Raw genomic sequence first — 20,527 nt, 5'->3', positions numbered from 1 at the left:
CCGATGAAAGTAAACTGGCGCCATCAGGTTGGGCAACACAATAAATAATATAGATGAAATCAGAGAGATTTGCATGTCGAAAGTGTGAGCTCATCAACTTAAGACCTCGGAAAGATGTATCAGACGATTGTGTATCTGGTGAGAAGCTGGTGACCCTGGAGGAACTGAGAGGCTGAGGTTCCAAATACAGAAATCACCAAGCACAATGAACAATTACCACGTTTTCTAAAGCCTATTTCAGTAACAAGAAGTAATTTATACTTTACATCGACTGCAATTTGCACGTCAATTCATGTTAAGTTGAATAAACGGCATCCGGGATCCTGTTTTTTTTTCAGTAGAAGCATCAAGTACAAAGCAAGGCAGCTGTGCAGAATCTTTAAAAAAAACATTGGTTCGGTCTCAATTGGAATATTGTGCCCAACAATGATTATCAAAATTAAAAAGATTGTAGCGACACTGGAAACATTTACAAGAATGAATTCATTGCTGAGGAACTTGAATGAGATGAATAGATTGGAAAAAAAAAATGTGGTTGTTCTCAGAGAAGAGAATGTTGAGAGGAGATTAGATGGGGATTTTCAAAATCATAAGAGGTCTGGACAGAGTAATAGAGAGAAACTGTTTCCATTGTCGGGAGGCCGAGAATCAGAGCACACCTATTTAAGATGATTGGCAAGATATACACAATTGGACCTGGGGAAGAACTTCGTTTAAGACAGCGTGTGGTTAGGATCTGGAATGCTCTACCTGAGAGACAGATTCGACAATGGCTTTCAGAGGGGATTCCATAATTTTCTGAAGAGATAATTTAGAGGCTACGGAGGCATTGAATAACTGAGTTTCCCTGCAGAGAACCAGAACAGGGAACAAGGGCCAAGTGCTCACCCTCTATGCTGCCATCATTTTGTGTCTCTCTAACGCCAGGAATGAAGCGAGGGATATTTTCGCGTAAAGTGATGGTGAGCATTAGTCTATCAAAAGTACTGGGAAGTTCGGAAGGAGAGAGTAACTGATCCTGCATCCCTAACCCTAATACAAGAATGTAAGATTGTGGAAATAGTCAGCAACTCAAGCAACGTCTGTGGAGAGAGAAACTGTGTTCTGTGCAGTGATAGTAGGAGCCTCGGCATCCTCAATGTGTGGGTGTAGAAGAGAGCACGTTGGGTTACTGCTGGGTCAGTGACATTTTTTGTAAGAGGCAGCGGAGGGGAAGTTTTGAGAGCTTATCGTACGGGCAGAAGTGATACCGTTTAAAGTGAACAGACAGTTTCACAATCAACACTAATGTAGTTGACAGGACAGATCCACTCAGCCGTCAGTAACTTGACAGAGGATGTCATTGTCAAACGGTTATCTAACGGATGGAAATGTTCTGCTTCACCCTGTTAAGGGTGAGCAAGCTGTGGGCGACCTCATCCCCCTGTCGAAAGGGTTGCAGTGGCTGCTCCCCTATTCTTAACTGAAGTTTATTTTACTTCACTGAAGAGAAAAATGACCCACAGTGAAGACCATTTGATCATTTCATCTCTTTTAAACGCAGGAATCATGAAATCCTCCAGGCTAAAGATCTGAAATGTAGCTCAGCCATCTATTTGGTGGCTGACAGTAGAAAGCTTTTCCTGTCTAGATCGGCGATTACAGCTGGTTGGAACCTAAAGATTGCTACAATTGCTGGTAGATTATTGTTGGGCGTGAGCATTAAAGGTTAAGAGACTAGAGCTGGCAGATCGATTTGATGTAGAAATCAGTCATGATCTAAATGAAAGGTGGAACTGATTGGAGGAGCTGAATGTCTTCATATTGATTCGCTGCAATGAAATGCACCTCAGTGTTCAGGGTGACCAATGTGTACTGGCTGTTCTATTGTGACAACGGATGAAAAGCCAATTGTCCGAAAGTGAGAAGATGCAATTTGATGTTTTTTCACCCTCTTCTGTTTAATAGCAACATTCGGAATACTTCCCCGGTGCCGCTCTCTGTAATCAGCCGCTCCGTGTTTGGACCAAAGCTGTAATGAGGGCAGGAGCCTCCTGGTTCTTGCGGAAGTAAACTGGCGGCATCAAGTTGGGCGAAGCTGTAGATAATGCAGCTGCGATCAAATAGGTTTCCATGTAGGAAATGTGAAATTGTTCGCTTAAGGCCTAAAGAAGATGCATCAGATTATTTTTGTGTCTGGGTCTGTTCCCCTTAGAGAAGGGGATGCTGAGAGGAATGTACTGAGCGGTGATCATCTGAAAGCCTGTTTGCTGCTAGATGAGGAATTTGGGCACATAGGAAGATAAGTATACTGTTCTTCCATCAATCGTGTTCAACTCATGACTGGTCCCTATTTTCACTTCATCTATCCACTGTGGTTTCACAACACTTTAATATCTTACATGTTAATAATAATAAAAACTTGTACCCAGTTTCAGTATCGAAAACTTTCAGCTGATCCTAAGCTTCAGTAGCAATTTTCAGAAGGTTCCACATTTTTACGAAATTTTGTGTGAAGAAGTGTTTCCTGACGTTACCCTTGAACGGCTTAGCTGAAATTGAATGTTATGTCCTCTTGTTTTGGATTCCCCAAAACAGGGAAAAATGTTTTCTGTATCTAAGCTATCAAGTCCCTTAATCACCTCACATGCCTCAATTCGACAACCTGAACAAAACAAAGGCAGGAACCTGGGTTTTATAAATAGAAGCGTCGAGTACAAAAGCAAGCCATCAATGGAGAATCTTTATAAACATTGAAGTAGAAAGAGACTGGAGGCGACTGACATGGACACGGCTGGATGAATGGCCTCCTCCTGTACTATAACCATTCTATGATGCTACGATTCCAACCTACCCTAATTCATTTAGCCTTTTAGAAACATAGAGGAAGGAGTAGGCCATTCGGCCTTTCGAACCAGCTCCGCCATTCAATATCGTCATGGCTGATTGTCTATCTCAACGCCGCACTCTCACTCTGTCCCCATGCCCCTTGATGCCTTTCGAGTTTAGAAATCCATTTCTTTCATAAACATATTCACTGACGTGGCCTCTGTGGTAGAGAATTCCACAGCTTTACCACCATCTGAGTGAAGACGTTTCTCCTCATCTCAGTCCTAAATGGCCTACCCCATATCATGAGATTCTTACCCCTTGTTCTGGACCTCCTAGCAAGGAGAAATATCAACTATACATCCAGTCTGTCCAGCCCTGTCAGAAATGTTTCCGTTTCAATGAGATCCTCCCTTATTCTTCTAAACTCCAGTGAATACAGGGCTAGTCGGCCCAATTTTTCATCATATGACAATCCTGCCATCCCCAGAATCAGTCTGGTGAACTTTCGGTGCACTCCCGCTATGGCAAGTACATCCTTTCTTCGGTAAGGAGACCAAAACTGCACACAATACTCCAGGAGTGGCCTCACCAAGGACCTGGACTGCTGCAGCAAGACACCCTTTCTACTGTGCTCAAGAGACTTTGCAATGAAGGCCAATATACCATGTGCTTTCTTAATTGCTTGCTGGATCTGCGTGCTTGTTTTCAGTGTTTGGTGTACAAGGCCACCCAGGTCCATTTGAACATCAACATTTGCCAATGTATCAACATTGAAATAAAACTCTGCCATTGTGTTTATCCTACCAAAGTGGATAACTTCAACACTTTTCCACCTTATACTGCATCTACCATGTATTTTGTCACTTACTCAACTTCCATAAATCGCCTTAAAGCCTCTTAACATCATGGAAATATTACATTTGATTCCCTCATCCAAGTCAATGAAATAAGTTGTGAAAAAGTGGGACCCAAGCACTGATCCATGTGGTACCCTACTTGTCACTGTCTGCCAGTCCGAAAAATACCCATTTGTTCCTACTCTCTGTTTCCTGTCTGCCAACCAATTCTCAATCCACACCAATATATTACCCCAATCCCATGTGCTTAAATTTTGCACACAGACCTCTTAATTGCACACGAAGTGGTTGATAAAAGTGACGACGAAGGTGGGATTCGAACCCACGCGTGCAAAGCACAATGGATTAGCAGTCCATCGCCTTAACCTCTCGGCCACCTCGTCACGCGGCTTCGATCTATTAAACCTCCTTCTATGCTTTTTGCATTCATGATCTGTTGGAATAAATGATTCTCTTTCGTACAGGTCCTGAATATTCGGCCAGGTGTCTAAAGATGGAAATGTATTTTCTGTCAATAAAATGCATTTCCACCACATCAGATCAGATGCTGTTGTAAATGGACTGATGTGAATCGTTTCAACACTTCAACCTGATATCCAACATGTTTCTGCACAGTGTGAAAACCCACCGCGGAAAGACCGGAACATACAAGCATTTGGCAGCAAGAAGAAACCCTTCCCAGCTCACTGTCAGTGCCCGATCACAGCTAAAGTGTGGTAAATGAAAATAAATCTTGGGAGATCCCAGCTCTGCTTGGCCTTTCAGTCAAGATTTTCACTGAGTTCAATCAGCCTCCCACCTGAATCCAGAAGTAGACAGTTCCCTTATTTGATGCATTCGGATAATTTCAGAGTCCCATAACACTGAGGAACGTTCTTTAAACCCTGTGTTCATTTTCTTCACGTGTGTTGAGGTGATGGATTCTCTGCAATGACTTCCCGGGTGTTCAAACTTGGTCCTGTTTTCCGGAACGGCCACCACCACGAGCGCGAAAAAATACTGCATTAAAATACTTGCTGGGCTTGTCCTCGAGATGAAAGCGGGACCTCTTGCATTCGAACTCATTGAAAAGCCCAAAGGGAGAATCGAAACCCAAGAACAACGAGCCACCTGCACGATAAACTGCTCTCAATGGATCCTTCCATTGCCACCCACATTGTATCAACCAAAAGCGAATTCCTGTTAATGCTGGAAATCTTTTAGAATGTATTGGAACCCCCGGGGACGACTCCAACCAGTGGAGAGTTTCCCGCCTCATTTCTATTGACTTCAGTTTTGCGAGTGTTCCTTGATGCCACACTCGGTCAAAAGCTTCTTTGGACTCAAGCGCAGTCACTTGCACCTCAGGTATTAAGTTCAGCTGCTTCCTCCATGTTTGGACCAAGGCTGCAATGAGGTCAGGAGCTGAGTAACCCTGGCAGATACCAAACTGAGCTTCAGTGAGCAGGATATTGCTGAGTAAGTGCCACTTGATCGCACTGTCGAAGAAATTTCCACCCACTTTCTTGATGAACGAGAGGAGACTGATCGGGCGGTTTTCGCCGGTTGGGTTTTCCTGTTTTTTGTGGACAAGACAGACCTAAGCAATTTTTCTCATTGTCTGGTAGATGCCAGTACTGGAACAGTTTGGCGAGCAGCGAGGCTATTTCTGGAGCACAGGTTTTCAGTGCTGCTGCACGAATGGTGTCAGGGCCCAAAGCCTTTGCAGTTACCCGTGCCTTCAGCCATATCTTGACTTCACTTGGAGTGAATGGAGCTGGCTGAAGACTGACATCTGTGGTACAATTCCCCAACTTTGTGCAAAAGCGGAACTGAGGGAATCACATTTGTGGCTCTATGAAACTCACCAGCTAAGCAGTGAAAGGTGACATTATTTATCACAAGCGGGTCCCATTAATTCAGATAAAGGTTTGCTGCAAAAGTAACCATGACCATGTGCGATACACACACGGTTTTCTGATCTACAGTTAGATCTACACCCGCTGTGACGCTTGCATACCCGTCAGTTGAGAAGCTGGAGGCGCTATCTGGTTGAGGTAATTGAGATGATTAATAGGTTTTAATGTGGAGATACAATTTCCTCTTTTGGGGGAATACAGAACAAATGTATGTAACCCTAAACTTAGAGTTAAGACATTTAACGGTGACGTCAGCAAACAATTCACTCAAAGGATGAAGAAGGCTGTTTGTCGGACAATTCCAGTGTAGCGATTGGCCGAGAGCTTATGACAATGAACTGATGCTTAGTTGGGCTTTGGACCCCATCTTTGTCAAGAAAAAAATCGAAATCTGGAGGGAACTGAAAAGATGTGATGGCTGTCCTTTGTCATTATGGGATCATGTTCTCTAATGTAAGTGGAGGACAGTCGGTGACTGTAAAACTGGTATCCTGGTCGCTGTTTAAATTCTGGCTCGAAGCATCATTTCCGTCAGCTGAAATAGTTCAGTTGGGAGAGCGTTAAACTAATGATCTAAAGGTCACTTGTTCAATACTCTGTTCGGCAAAGAGTTGCCAGTCGAGACGCCTGAGCATCTCCGGTTTTGTGTTTCCCGGTTGCTGAATGAGGGTGTCTGTCTCTTTTGGGGAGACGCAGTCCCATTTCTGAGGGCAGCGGATACTTGCCCTCCCCTCTCTGTGCTCGCTGGTCCACGTTACTGGAATAAAGATCGGTTTAACTTTTAAAAAAATATGAAAAAGCGCTGGGAAACTCATCCCCCAATAAACTATCATAACCAACCTGCAACTCTCAGGTGGCGCAGAGGTCGATAGATCGAACCCATCCTCTGCCATTTAAATTGGCACAGCAAAAATTAGTCCCTAGGAAGAAGAAGCATACGAAAGGAAGGATGAGGCAACCATGGCTGACAAGGGAAGTCAGGGACAGCATATGAGCTAAAGAGAAAGCATACAATGCGGCGAAGAGCAGTGGGAAGCCAAGGGATTGGGAAGCCTACAAAGACCAACAGAGGACAACTAAAAAAGAAATAAGGAGGGAGAAGATTAAATATTAGGGTAAACTAGCCAGTAATATAATAGAAGATTGAACGGGTGTTTTTAGATATATAAAGGGTAAGAGAGAGGCAAAAGTGGACATTGGGCCGCTGGAAAATGGCACTGGAGAAGTAGTAGTGGGGAACAAAGAAATGGCGGAGGAACTGAATAGGTACTTTGCGTCAGTCTTGACGGTGGAAGACACAAGTAACATCCCCAAAGTTCAAGAGAGTCGGGGGGCAGAGGTGAGTATGGTGGCCATTTCCATGGAGAAGGTGCTAGGAAAACTGAAAGATCTGAAGGTGGATAAATCACCTGGACCAAATGGATTACACCCCAGAGTTCTGAAGGAGATAGCTGAAGAGAAAGTGGAGGCGTCAGTGGTGATCTTTCAGGAATCACTGGAGAAAGGGAGGGTCCCAGAGGACTGGAAAATCGCTATTGTAACCCCCCTGTTTAAGAAGGGAGTGAGACAAAAGACTGGAAATTACAGGCCGATGAGCCTGACCTCGGTTGTTGGTAAGATTTTAGAGTCCGTTATTAAGGATGAGATTTCAGAATACTTGGAAGTACATGGTAAATTAGGGCAAAGTTAGCATGGTTTCATCAAGGGGAGGTCATGCCTGACAAATCTGTTAGAATTCTTTGAGGAGGTAACGAGTAGGTTAGACAAAGGAGAGCCAATGGATGTTATCTACTTGGACTTCCAGAAGGCCTTTGAAAAGGTGCCGCACAGGAGGCTGCTCAGTAAGATTAGAGCTCATGGTGTTAGAGGAAAGGTACTAGCATGGATAGAAGGTTGGCTGTCTGGCAGGAGGCAGAGAGATGGGATAAGGGGGTCCTTCTCAGGATGGCAGCCAGTGATGAGTGGAGTTCCGGAGGGGTCAGTGTTGGGACCACAACTTTTCACTTTATACGCTAATGATCTAGATGATGGAACTGAGGACATTTTGGCAAAGTTTGCAGATGATACAAAGATAGATGGACGGACAGGTCGCATTGAGGAGGCGGGGAGGCTGCAGAATGATTTAGACAGGTTAGGAGAATGGGCAAAGAAGTGGCAGATAGAATACAATGTGGGGAAGTGTGAGGTCATGCACTTTGGTAGGAAGAATAGAGGCATAGCCTATTTTCTAAATGGGGAGAGAATTCAGAAATCTGGAGTGCAAAGGGACTTGGGAGTCCGATTCAAGGATTCTCTTAAGCTTAACTTTCAGGTTGAGTCGGTAGTTAGGAAGGCAAATGCAATGTTGGCATTTATTTCGAGAGGACTAGATTATAAAAGCAGGAATGTGCTGCTGAGGCTTTATAAGGCTCTGGTCAGACCACATTTAGAATATTGTGAGCAATTTTGGGACCCGTATCTCAGGAAGGATGTACTGGCCCTGGAGAGAGTCCAGAGGAGGTTCACGAGAACGATCCCACGAATGAAATGTTTAACATATGAGAAACGTTTGAGAACTCTGGGTCTGTACTCGATGGAGGTTATAAGGATGAGGGGGGATCTGATTGAAACTAACAGAATACTGGAAGGCCTGGATAGAGTGGACGTGGTTAAGATGTTTCCATTAGTGGGAGAGACTAGGACCCGAGGTCACAGCCTCAGAGTAAAGGGAAGACCTTTTAAAACAAAGATGAGGAGAAACGTCTTTAACCAGAGAATGGTGAATCTATGGAATTCATTGCCACAGATGGTTGTGGAGGCCAGGTCATTGTGTGTATTTAAGACCGGCATAGATAAGTTCTTGATTGGTAAGGGGATCAAATGTTACGGGGAGAAGGCGGGAGAATGGGGTTGAGAAACTTATCAGCCATGATTGAATGTTGGAACAGATTCGATGGGCCGAATGGCCTAATTTCTGCTCCTATGTCTTATGGTCTTATGGTTATTTCTGGCCCCAGCTGCTAGTTCCTCGATCAACCATTGGAAATGTAAATCCTGAAAAATCCGCCGATTAATCCATTTCATTCATGCTTTGGTTAACATTAATTGGGGGGAGCAGAATTGTAATCTATCACTTCCCTCTCGTTTATTATGCTTTATTCGTGTTTGTATCTGTCAGTGATGAGATCAAGAAGTGAGCTCGCCTCAGTCATGCGGCGGATGGATCTTTTGAGTATGACAAATATTTACCCTTTCCTTTTAAATTCAGATCAGAATGTATCACTGAAACACAGGAAATGCTGCTTAATCTGCTCGAAGGAGGCTTTAATGACTCACTGAAACGATATAATTTGACCTTCCAGTAAGCTCTTTGTGTGCAGCAGTTTCTGGTGATTTTCCTCAGTCACAGAATCCCACAGAATCACAGTGCAGAAGAGGACCTTCAGCCCATCGCGTCTGCACCGACACGTGAGAAACACCTGACCTACCTACCTCATCCCATTTAGCAGCACTTGGCCCCATAGCCTTGAATGTTGCAACGTGCCAAGTGCTCATCCAGGTACTTTTTAAAGGATGCGAGGCAATCCGCCTCCACCGCCCTCCCAGACAATGCATTCCCTCTGGGTAAAAACGTTTCTCCTCACATCCCCCTAAACCTCCTGCCCCTAACCTTGAAATTATGCCCCCTTGTGACTAGCTCTTCAACTAAGGGGAACTGCTGCCCCCTATCCACTCTGCCCATCAGGTCGCCCCTCTGTCTTCTCTGCTCCTTGGAAAACAACCCAAGTCTATATAACCTCTCATCATTACTTAAATGTTTCATCCCAGGCAACATCCTGGTGAATCTCCTCTGCACCCCCTCCAGTGCAACCACATCCTTCCTATAATGTGGCGACCAGAACTGCACACAGTACTCCAGCTGTGGCCTCAATAAAGTTCTATACAACTTAAACATGACCTCCCTTCTTTTGTAATCTATGCCTCGATTGATAAAGGCAAGAGTCCCAAATGCCTTTTTCACCACCCCACTAACCTGCCCCTGTGCCTTCAGAGATCTATGGAAACACAGGCCAAGGTCCCTTTGTTCCTCAGAGCCTCACAATGTCTTGCCATGCATTCAATACTTCCTTGTCAAATTACTCCTTCCAAAGTGTATCACCTCACACTTTTCAGGGTTAAATCCCATCTGCCACTTATGTGCCCATTTGACCATCCCGTTTATATCTTCCTGTAGCCCAAGCCACTCAACCTCACTGTTAACCACTCGGCCAATCTTTGTGTCATCCGCCAACTTACTAATCCAGGATGTAACTCTCAAATTGGACACTTCACGTCGCTCAGACCTTACACTCTGAACACCTTCGTGTGAGGAACAGGTCGGGCGGGAATTGGGTCTTTGTTGATTTGAGAAAACAGAGCAATGCAGCAATGACAAAAACAGAATTACCTGGAAAAACTCAGCAGGTCTGGCAGCATCGGTGGAAATATGGCTGTGAAAGCGGGTTTTAGTAAACACCTTGTCAAACACCAGGAGAGAAATGGAAAGCAATGAAGGTGAGCAGGGCAGAAGAGAGGAGCTCCTCACCCCCCGGCGGCTTGGGGAAGGATAAGACTGAGATACAGGAACAGGTGCTGAAAAAAGGAAAATCACATCGAGTGTTTTAAAGCAGTGACGATGAAGGTGGAACTCAGAACCATTTGTACCGAATGCAATGGATTTAGTGGCCGAGCAGTTAGCACAGAAGGGTCAGGATGGCCGAGCGGTCTAAGGCGCTGCGTTCAGGTCGCAGTCTCCTCTGGAGGCGTGGGTTCGAATCCCACTCCTGACACTAATTTTCCTTCAGCAACTTCCAAACCCGAGGCCTCCAGCACTTGGAAGGAAAAGGGCAGCAGATGCATGAGAACACCACCAGCAGCAAGCTCCCCTCCGAGCCACAAACCATCCTGACTTGGAACTGGATCGCCGTCCCTTCACTGTCGCTGGGGCAAAACCCTGGAACCCCCTCCCTAACAGCTCTGTGGGTGTACCGACACCACATGGACTGTAGCGGTTCAAGATGGCAGCTGATCACCAGCTTCTCAAGGACAATTTCGGTTGGGTAATAAATGCTGGCCGAGCCATCGACGCCCACATCCCGTGAAAGAATAAAACAAAAGCTCTTGGTCACCGGAACACAGCTCATTTCACTGATCGATTTCAGCAACAGCTCCGAGATTTAATAAAACGCTTCAAAGGAGCTTTATCAAGCAACATTCGACATCGAGTCACATATTTGGACAACTGAACAAAACCTTCGTAAAACTGATAGATTTTAAGGGGACGTTAATGGGGAGATTGAACTGGGGACGTTTCTAGAAGGAATTGCAGAGCTAAAGGCTCAGACAGCTGAAGACGTGGCCGCTAATGATGAAACAATGAAAAGTGTAAATGAGCAAGAGGACAGAGATAGATTTAGAAAGAGAAAGGGAGATGTCTGGGAATGGAACTGGAACTCCAGTTCAGCCAATGAGAAATCTCCACCTCAACCACTAATGTTCAGAGCCGCTCATTCCATGTGTCCAGTTGGAAGCCTGTCTGAAGGAACATGCAGTCTGACAGAGCGCCTGTGATAATCCTCCACTGTCTGATCTAAAGCTGTAACAGGAGCTGTTCATTACAGCTGTCTAAACCGCGATGGCCTTGATATTCAGTGGTGCAGATTCACATCATCATTTGAAATCTTTCTGAAAGCTGAGCAGACTGACTCTGGTCAGCATATTTAAAGGTTTTTGTTTTGTCCTGCAATAACCCTCAGGGCAGGAAAGGCAGCTCATTGTCCTTTGGTACAAAAGCAAAATACTGCGGATGCTGGAAATCTGAAACAACGCCAGAAAATGCTGCAATTGCTCAGCACATCTGGTAGCATCTGTGCAGAGTGAAACAGATTCACGTTTCAGGTCTTTTTGGTGCAAGTTCGCGCCCTGAAATTTAAACTGTTTCACTCTTCACAAATACTACCAGATCTGCGAAGGGTTTCTAGCAATTCCTTGCGGGTAATTAAGCATCGTTAGGTTCTGTGGCTTAATTGGTTAAAACACCTGCCGAGTAAACAGGAGATCCTGGGTCCAAATCCCAGCAGAACCTGACTTCGTTGGATTTCATCTGGGCAGTTGGGCGCTTGCTTTATAACAGGGCCAAATTTGGAATTTAAGGTTAAAATGGTCTCTCCTTTTACAGTGGACTATCTGCAAAGGCTTTAACAATGACAGGTTTTCCTTTCTGCGACCGACGAAGAAGAGACCTTGTGGGAGTTACCACACACAATGAGAAACTCTCCCCAGTGTGCCGCTACTGGAAGAGCTGGGCTCTATTCTATTTAACAATTGATGCTCGAAACACGAACACCGAGATTTTGAAAGGACAGGGGGAACATCACTGGGTCAAAATTCAAACATCATCCTGGGAAATAAGAGGAAGAGAGATCAAAGCAGATTACTGTATGAACGTTGGAACAAGCAGTTTCTAAATCCTGTTTTCCGGCAACTCACTGAATATCTGTGACTAACCTGTTTCCCACTCCGGTTAAAATACTGAATATTCTGCATTTACATCGGGGCGGAAATTTGGTTTATAATTCATTTGTGAACAGAAGTATCAAGTGTTTAGGTGTTGTTAAGCTGGCAGCGCGTAACAATTTCAAGGAGTTATCCTCATGACCTGGTCATCACGTTCCAATTAACTTTAATCTTTCCCAAAGTGGGATACTAAGTATCACTCCAGGAAAATCCCAAAGCATTTAGGATGGATGCACTATAAAAAATCAGGACTTTCAAAACACCTTAACCACCCACAATTCCTTCAAATGAAACGTGTTCACTGTTGCATTGGACCCAGAAACCGCTCTCAGCTTTAATCTCAGTGAAGCAGAGTGTGACCGTGTTGTGTCTGTCAGTGTGGAGGTGACCAGTTCGGGGTCACTATCCGCCGCTTCCAGCCGAGACTAAGGCACGATACAAGGGGGATGTTTACCCCGAACTTCGGAAGATATTGTGAGTCGGGAAAAGGGACAAATCAAAAGGAACCAAAGAATAAATCCCAGGGCCCAGATTGGAGAATCTGTAGATTCCCTTTGGGAAAGTGAACCGGAGCAGAATGAAGGGTGAACATTCCCACTGCCCAGAAGCGGTGAAGACACAGCTCAGTCAGCCCGGCCCCCTCCATTCTCACGCTGGAACATTCCTCACATGGAAATTGTTTAACCCAGTGAAATAAATCCTTACAGCCGATAATTTATACAACTGATTGAAGGAATGTCGAGCGTGGTTACCGAGTGACGGTGAAAAGTTTAACATTTGTTCCGTTCAACCAAACTGCGATGAAATGTGAACATTTTTTTTCTCATTTTAACAATAATTTGAAGGGTCAGGATAAAAATGTTCAGTGTTTGTGAGAGTGGGGTCTGGGTGAGCAGCTGGTGAGTGCGACAGGGCCAGTGCTGGATGCAGGAAGCTCCCGTCAGTGAGTGTGTGTCTGATGGGGCTGAGTGATTGACAACTGGTGGTTGTTGGTGTTTCCATAAATCATGGAAATTCCCTCCAACAGTTTTTATTTCTTCATTTGATTGTAAACAACTTGAAATAAAGGGAATAAGTGCAGGAACTTTTTTGGTCTGTATTTCAGCTGCCATTTTCCAGTGGTTAAATTTTCCTCTAAAAATCCACTGGATTTTCCGACTTTGACTTGAGTCATAGAAACATAGAAACTAGGAGCAGGAGTAGGCCATTCGGCCTTTCGAGCCTGCTCCGCCATTCATTATGATCATGGCTGATCATCCAACTCAATAGCCTGCTCCCGCTTTCTCTCCATACCCTCTCATCTCTTTCGCCCCAAGAGCTATATCTAACTCCTTCTTGAAAGCATGCAATGTTTTTGTCTCAACTGCTTTCTGTGGTAACAAATTCCACAGGCTCACCACTCTCCTCATCTCAGTCTCCTCATATGTCAGTCCTGCCATCCCAGGAATCAGTTGGGTAAACCTTTGTTGCACTCCCTCTATAGCAAGTTTAGCCTTCCTCAGATAAGGAGACCAAAACTGCACACAATATTCCAGATGTAGTCTCACCAAGGCCCTGTACCATTGCAGCAAGACATCCCTGTTCCTGCACTCGAATCCTCTGGCTATGAAGGCCAACATACCATTTGCCTTCTTTACTACCTGCTGCACCTGCATGGTTACCTTCAGCGACTGGTGTACAAGGACACCCAGATCTCGTTGCACATTCCCCTCTCTCAATTTATAGCCATTCAGATAATAATCTGCCTTCCTGTTTTTGCTACCAAAATGGATAACCACACATTTATCCACATTATACTGCATCTGCCATGCATTTCCCACTCAGTCAGCTTGTCCAAATCACACTGAAGCATCTCTGCATACTCCTCACAGCTCAGCCTCCCACCCAGTTTTATATCATCTGCAAATTTGGAGATATTACGTTTAATTCCCTCATCTAAATCATTAATATATATTGTGAATAACTGGGGTCCCAGCAATAATCCCTGCGGTACCCCACTAGTCACTGCCTGCTATTCGGAAAAAGACCCATTTATTCCCACTCTTTGTGCCCTGTCTGCCAAACTACTTTCTATCCATCTCAATACACTGCCCCCAATCCCATGTGCTTTAATTTTATACGCCAACCTCTTACGTGGGACTTTGTGGAAAGCCTTCTGAAAGTCCAAATACACCACATCCACTGGCTCCCCCTCATCACCTCTACTAGTTACTTTCTCGAAAGATTCCAGTAGATTTGTCAAGCATGATTTCCCTTTCATAAATCCATGCTGACTCTGTCCGATTCTGCCACTGTTTTCCATGTGCTCAGCTATTAAATCTTTTATAATGGACTCTAGAATTTCCCCCACAACCGACATAAGGCTGACTGGTCTATAATTCCCTGTTTTCTCTCTGCCTCTCTTTTTAAATAGTGGGGTTACATTAGCTACCCTCCAATCTGTAGTAACTGTTCTAGAGTCTATGGAATCTCGGAAGATGACCACCAATGTATCCACTAATTCCAGGGCCACTTTCTTAAATACTCTAGGATGAAGATGATCAGGCCATGGGGATTTATTGGCCTTCAATCCCATCAATTTCCCAAACACCATTTTCCAACTAATACTGATTTAATTCAGTTCCTCCCTCTCACTAACCCCGTGTTCCCCAACATTTCTGGTACGTTATTAATGTCCTCCTTTGTGAAGACAGAACTAAAGTATTTATTTAGTTGGTCAGGCATTTCTTTGTTCCCCATTATAAATTCCCCTGTTTCTGACTGTAAAAGACCCACAATTATCTTCACCAATCTTTTTCTCTTCACACACCTATAGAAACGTTTACAGTCGGTTTTTATGTTCCCTGCAAGCTTACACTCGTACTCTGTTTTCCCCTTCTTAATCATTCCCTTGGTCCTCTATTGCTGAATTCTAAACTGCTCCAAATCCTCAGGTCTGTTGTTTTTTTCTGGCCAATTGTATGCCTCTTCCTTGGATCTAATACTATCTCTAGTTTCCTTTGTAAGCCATGGTTTGGCCACCTTTCCTGTTTTACTTTTGCGCCAGACAGCAATAAACAATTGTTGCAGTTCACCCATGCGCTCTTTGAATGATTGCCATCGCCTACCCACCACCATCCCTTTAAGTAATGTTTCCCAATCCATCATAGCCAACTCACACCTCATACCATCGTAGTTTCCTTTATTAAGATTCAGGACCCAAGTCTCAGAATTAACTACGTCACTCTCCATCTTGATGAAGAATTCTATCACATTATGGTTGCTCATCCCCAAGGGGCCTCGCACAACTAGATTGCCAATTATTCCTTTCTCATTACACAATACCCAGTCGAGGATGGCCTGTTCTCTCGTTGGTTCCTCAATGTATTGGTTCAGAAAAACATCCCGTATACACTCCAGGAATTCGTCCTCTACTGTCCTGCTCCCACAGGATCTGTTCAGTATTTTTAATTCTGTTTTACCTTGTATCCTCTATTTCCACAGAATGCCGACAGTGAAATTGCTCATACTTCCCGCCGTTGTTCTCTATGAAGCAGGTATTGTCTGCACGGTCTAATGGAGACAAGCTCAGAGGGCTGTGCAAGAGGGTTTCTTTCAAGTTTTAGGCCTCTTTTGGTCCATTAGCAGCAACCGGATGTCTGCAGAGGAACTCGGAATGCCGAGCCCCTCTTCTCAGGATGGACTTAATAAGGGGACAAAATGTAGGTTAAAGAGAGAATAAAAGGCCTGGGCATTTGGGCTGAGATTGCCGGAGCTTGTGGGAATAACACAAATCGGTGGAGTAATGTGACATTCGCGGAATACGAGCTTGGGAGATTATCCAGTCCGTGCTGGGGGACTGCGGGGAAGGAAGTTGTTTTGTCTGCCCATCCCAGCCGAATGTTGGTTGTGAAGTGACGGTCAGACCCCGAGGGGAGGGTGAAAGTCTTTCACCGAGTTTGAAGTTTGTATATCAGATCTTGGAGGTGTCGCTGCAGTGTTCCCAGGAAGCGGGGGTCTCATTCTTCGAGTAAAAAGCTTACATGGAGGACCGGTTTCTCAGTAAAAAACAAAACTGGAGATGTGGGACGTTAGAATCTGCTCGGCTCCAATTCACATTGATTCATTTAGTGTCCTGGAATAAACAAGTGGTTTGTAGCTGTCCATTACCAAAAGAAATAGAATTCAGAAGATTCTGGCCAGTACCTTCACTATTTCCACTATTACATCCCGCAGAATCTTCAGCTACATCTCATAAAGTCCTAGAGACTTAGCAACATTAAGCACAGGCAGTCCTTCTGGTACCTCTTCTTTAACAAGGGTTATATGTAAAAGAACACATTTGCAAATTGTCGGTGGAGAAAGTGAGCACTTATATTGAAGAGGGGTTAAAGGGGAATAGGCAACCCTTTGTGATAAAGAAGTAGGTTTAGCAGAAATAAAAGTAGCAATAAGTGGAATGATGGGGGCAGGTTGTTATGGACTGATCACAGAATTTCATAGAGTATCAGACGGACCTTGGTTTAAATGTCCATCGATCCCTGAAGGGAGCAGCACCGGTAGGTAAGAAGGCATATAGGATACTTGCCTTTATTAGCCGAGGCATAGAATATAAGAGAAGGAAGGTTGCAGCTGTATAAAATACTAGTTAGGCAACAATTGGAGTCCTGTGTGCAGTTCTGGTTATCACACTATAGGAAGGAAGTGATTGCACTGGAGATGGTGCCGAGGAGGTGCCTATATCCAAGATTGCTGATGACACTAGGTTAGGTGACATGGTTAGTAGTGTAGGTGGGAGCAGCAAGTTTCAAAGGGTCATTGACAGATTTCGTGAGTGAACAAAACTGGCTGAAGATGTTCAACATGGGGAAGTGTGAGGTCATCCATCTTGGAGCAAAGATCCGAGAATTTCCTAAACAGTCAGAAACTTGGGACTGTGGAGGAGCTGAGGGTGAGTGAGAGTGAGAGCTGAGAGAGGCTGGAGGGTGGATAAAGAGCAGCGGTAGAGCAGCACAAGAGCAGCAGTGAGAGAGAGAAGGAGAGAAGAGTGAGAGCGGTGGCGGGGATAAAGAGCTGTGAGGGGGGGGCGTTGGAGCAAACCGGCCATGTTTATAATAAATAATCAAAGCATGATATCATGGGAAAGAAGGGAGCTGGTTGGTTTGTGCCGATTTCTCTAAATTAGGGCACTGATTTAAACAAGGAGCTGGAAAATTAAACGTTTCAATCAGGGTAAGTACAACAGTAAGTATAAGCGTAATAAGACTGTTAATGCAGAGCAGGTCGAGGGGCATTAAATAAAATTAATAATTTAAACAAGGTACAAACTGGATTCTAAAAGAGGGAATAGAGGTTTGTTTTAGATCATGGATGGGCAGCTGTGACCTGTTGTTTGCAGTTCCTGCCCCATGTGGGAACCTCAGGCCACTTCATGTGTCTTGGGGCCAATTGTATACAAGTGTCTCCAGCTGCTTGAGTTAGAGCTCAGGATTTCTGAGCTTGAGGGGCAGCTGGAGTCACTGCAGAGAATCAGGGAGGATGAGAGTTTCCTGGATCGTACATTCCAGGTGGTGAACACCCCAAAGGGAAAGAGGGTGTTCAGGATTGAAGTTGGGTGGCCATCCAGAAGAGTAGGAACAGGCAGGAAATGCAGTAGTCTGCGGGGTGTGTGCCACTGTCAAACCGGTACTCAGCACTGGAGACTGCTGGGAATGGTGACACCCTGAAGAACTGCAGTCAATGGGCAAGAATCTGCACAGGAGGGAAAAGTGAAGAGTAGAAATGCAGTTGTTAGAGCAGATCCCATAGTCAGGGGGACAGACAGGCATTTCTGTATCCGTCATTGTGAGTCCCACATGGTGTGCTGTCTCCTTGGTGCCAGGGTAAAGGACATCACGGAGAAGGTGCAGAATATTCTGCAGGGGGAAGAGAGTGAGCCAGAGGTTGTGGTACACGTCAGTATCAATGACACAGGGAGGGCAGGTATTGAGGTCCCTCAGTCAGAATTTCAGCAGCTAGGGAGGTTGTTAAAAAGTAGGACCTAAAAGGCAGTAATCTCTGGATTACTACTACTGTGGCATTTGCTAGTGGGAGTAGAAATGTAAATATGTAAATGTAAATGTCAATATGTGGCTTGAGGCCAGTGCAGGAGGTGAGAGGGCTTAAGATTCGTGGGACATTAGGGCCAGTTCTGGAACAGGAAACACCTATTTGAAAGGAACAGGTTGCACCTTAACAAGACTGGGACCAATGTCCATGTGGGGAGCGTCACTCGTGTGGTTGGGAGGGTTTGAACTAAGCTCACAGGGGCTGGGAATCAGTATATAGAAGTAGAAAAGAGGAATAACTAGAGAAGGAAGTCGGAGCATATAAGATAGGAGTAGATGAAGAAGAATCTAAGAGGGATACAAGGGACTGTTTAGATTGGATGTTTGTAATCGCATAATGCGTGGTGAATAACGTTGGTGATCTCAAAGCACAAATAGCCATGTGGGAAAATGATGTAGTGGCAATGATTAAAACATGGTTTAAAAATGGTGAGGGTCGGGTTCATATTCAAGTGTACAAAGTGTTCAGGAAAGAGAGATAAGGAAAAAAGGGTGGTGTAGTGAGAGGGATAGAGAAGCAAATCTGCAGAGAAATCACAGATGTATAAGAACTATAGAGTGGTGATATCTGGGGATTTCTGAAATGTGTTCAGAGGCACTTCCTGGACCAGAATGTTCTCAGTCCAGTTAGGAAGGAGGCATTGCTGGATCTGGTGCTGGGGAAGGAGGTGGGCCAAGGTTGGCCACGTGAACGAAGTGTCTGTGGGTGAACCCTTGGGTAAGAGTGATTGGTAGAGCGTTAACTTCAATGGGAAGAGAGGGGATTTAGCCAGGGTGAAATAGAAGCAGAGAGTGAAAGGAAAAACTGTAACAGAGCAATGGATGATCTTTCAGGAGGAGATTTTTCAGGTACAGACTAGGTACATTCCAATAAGGGAGACGGGAGGGAAACCAAAGCCTGGGCTTCTTGGATGATGAGGAAGATAGAAAATATGCTGAAACAATAAAGAGGCCGTGTGACACACGTCAGATGAATTATTCAAGTGAGAACCAGGTCGCTGTTATTGTACGAGAGTGTGGAATTTACTCTCTCCCTGTCCATCTCTGTTACTTTATGGGGATGTAGAATTAACTAATCCCTGGTATCTGTCAATCTGTACGTGAGTGCATGATTAACTCTCTATCTGGCAGTCTCTGTTACTGTGTTTCAGGGCAGAATCATGGTAACTTTCTACCTATCTGTCTCCATTAGTCTATTTGAGAATGGAATTAATTTTGTATCTGCCAGCCTTTATTACTGCATGTGAATGTGGAATTAACTCTCCCTCAATCTCTGTTACTGTGTTTGAGTGCACAGCTAACTCTTTGTTAGTCGATCTGTGCTCCTGTGTTTCAGTGCAGAATTACATCTCTATCCATTTTCGTTAGTGTGAGAGAGGGCGGGATTAATTCTGTATCTGGTGTTCTCTATTAGTGTATGTGAGTGGGGCATTAATCCTTTGTTCATCGCTGTTATTGCATGTGAGAGTGTAATCAACTGAGTCTTTGTTACTGCATATGAGGGCAGCATTAATCATTCTCCTTCTCTATTGTGTAACTGAAAGTAGAATTAATTCTCTCTCCATCGTCTCCGTTACTTTGTGAGTGTGAATTAATTCTATATCCTGCAGTCTCCAATAGTGTATTTCAGTATGGCAAAAACACACTGTTAGTCTCTGTTACTGTATGAGTGCGGAATTCACTCTCTGCCAATCTATAATAATGTGTAATTAACACTCTGTCCATCAGTCTCTGTTATTGTTTGCAAGTGGGCCACTTTCAGGTAAGCAAACTGCAAATAGTAGAGTGCCACAGGGATCAGTGCTGGGTTCTCAGCTTTTTACAATCTATATTAATGACTCAGATGAAGGTACAGACCATCAACAAATTTTCAGACAACACACAGATAGGTGGAAAAGCAGGTGGTGAGGAGGACACAAAGAGTCTGCAAGAGGATATAGATAGGTTAAGTGAGTGGCAAACATTTGGAATACAGTGTGGGGAAAATGTGAGTTTTCCACTTTGATAGGAAGAATAGAAAAACAAAACATTGTTTAAAAGATATATATTAATGACCGAGACTGTGGGTGTGCTGGGTATGATTTCAAAATTTGCATACGATACAAAGATTAGAAATATTGTCAACTGTGAACTTAAAAAGGACATAGACATGTTGGGGGAATGGGCAGACAAATGGCAGATGAATTTCAATGCAGAAAAGTGTGAGGTGATTCATTTTGGCAGGAACAATCTGCTGAGATAGTATAAAATAAACGGAGAACCTCTAAAGGAGGTGCAGGAACAGAAAGACCTCTGTGCATACGTACATAGGTCATTGAACATGGCAGGGCATGTTGAAGAG

At 44.4% G+C, this 20,527-nt stretch overlaps 2 non-coding genes across 2 annotated transcripts; one reads left to right on the top strand and one right to left on the bottom strand.

Moving 5' to 3' along the window:
• Positions 1 to 3,969: 3,969 nt before the first annotated feature.
• On the bottom strand, positions 3,970 to 4,051 carry trnas-gcu (transfer RNA serine (anticodon GCU)). Its single transcript has one exon. It is a non-coding gene; the product is annotated as a tRNA-Ser (tRNA).
• Positions 4,052 to 10,291: 6,240 nt separating this feature from the next.
• On the top strand, positions 10,292 to 10,374 carry trnal-cag (transfer RNA leucine (anticodon CAG)). The gene has a single exon. It is a non-coding gene; the product is annotated as a tRNA-Leu (tRNA).
• Positions 10,375 to 20,527: the final 10,153 nt, after the last annotated feature.

The sequence above is a fragment of the Cetorhinus maximus genome, unplaced genomic scaffold (assembly GCF_964194155.1).
Source record: "Cetorhinus maximus unplaced genomic scaffold, sCetMax3.hap1.1 HAP1_SCAFFOLD_1728, whole genome shotgun sequence".
NCBI classification, from domain to species: domain Eukaryota; kingdom Metazoa; phylum Chordata; class Chondrichthyes; order Lamniformes; family Cetorhinidae; genus Cetorhinus; species Cetorhinus maximus.
This window is presented reverse-complemented; position numbering and strand designations above follow the sequence as displayed.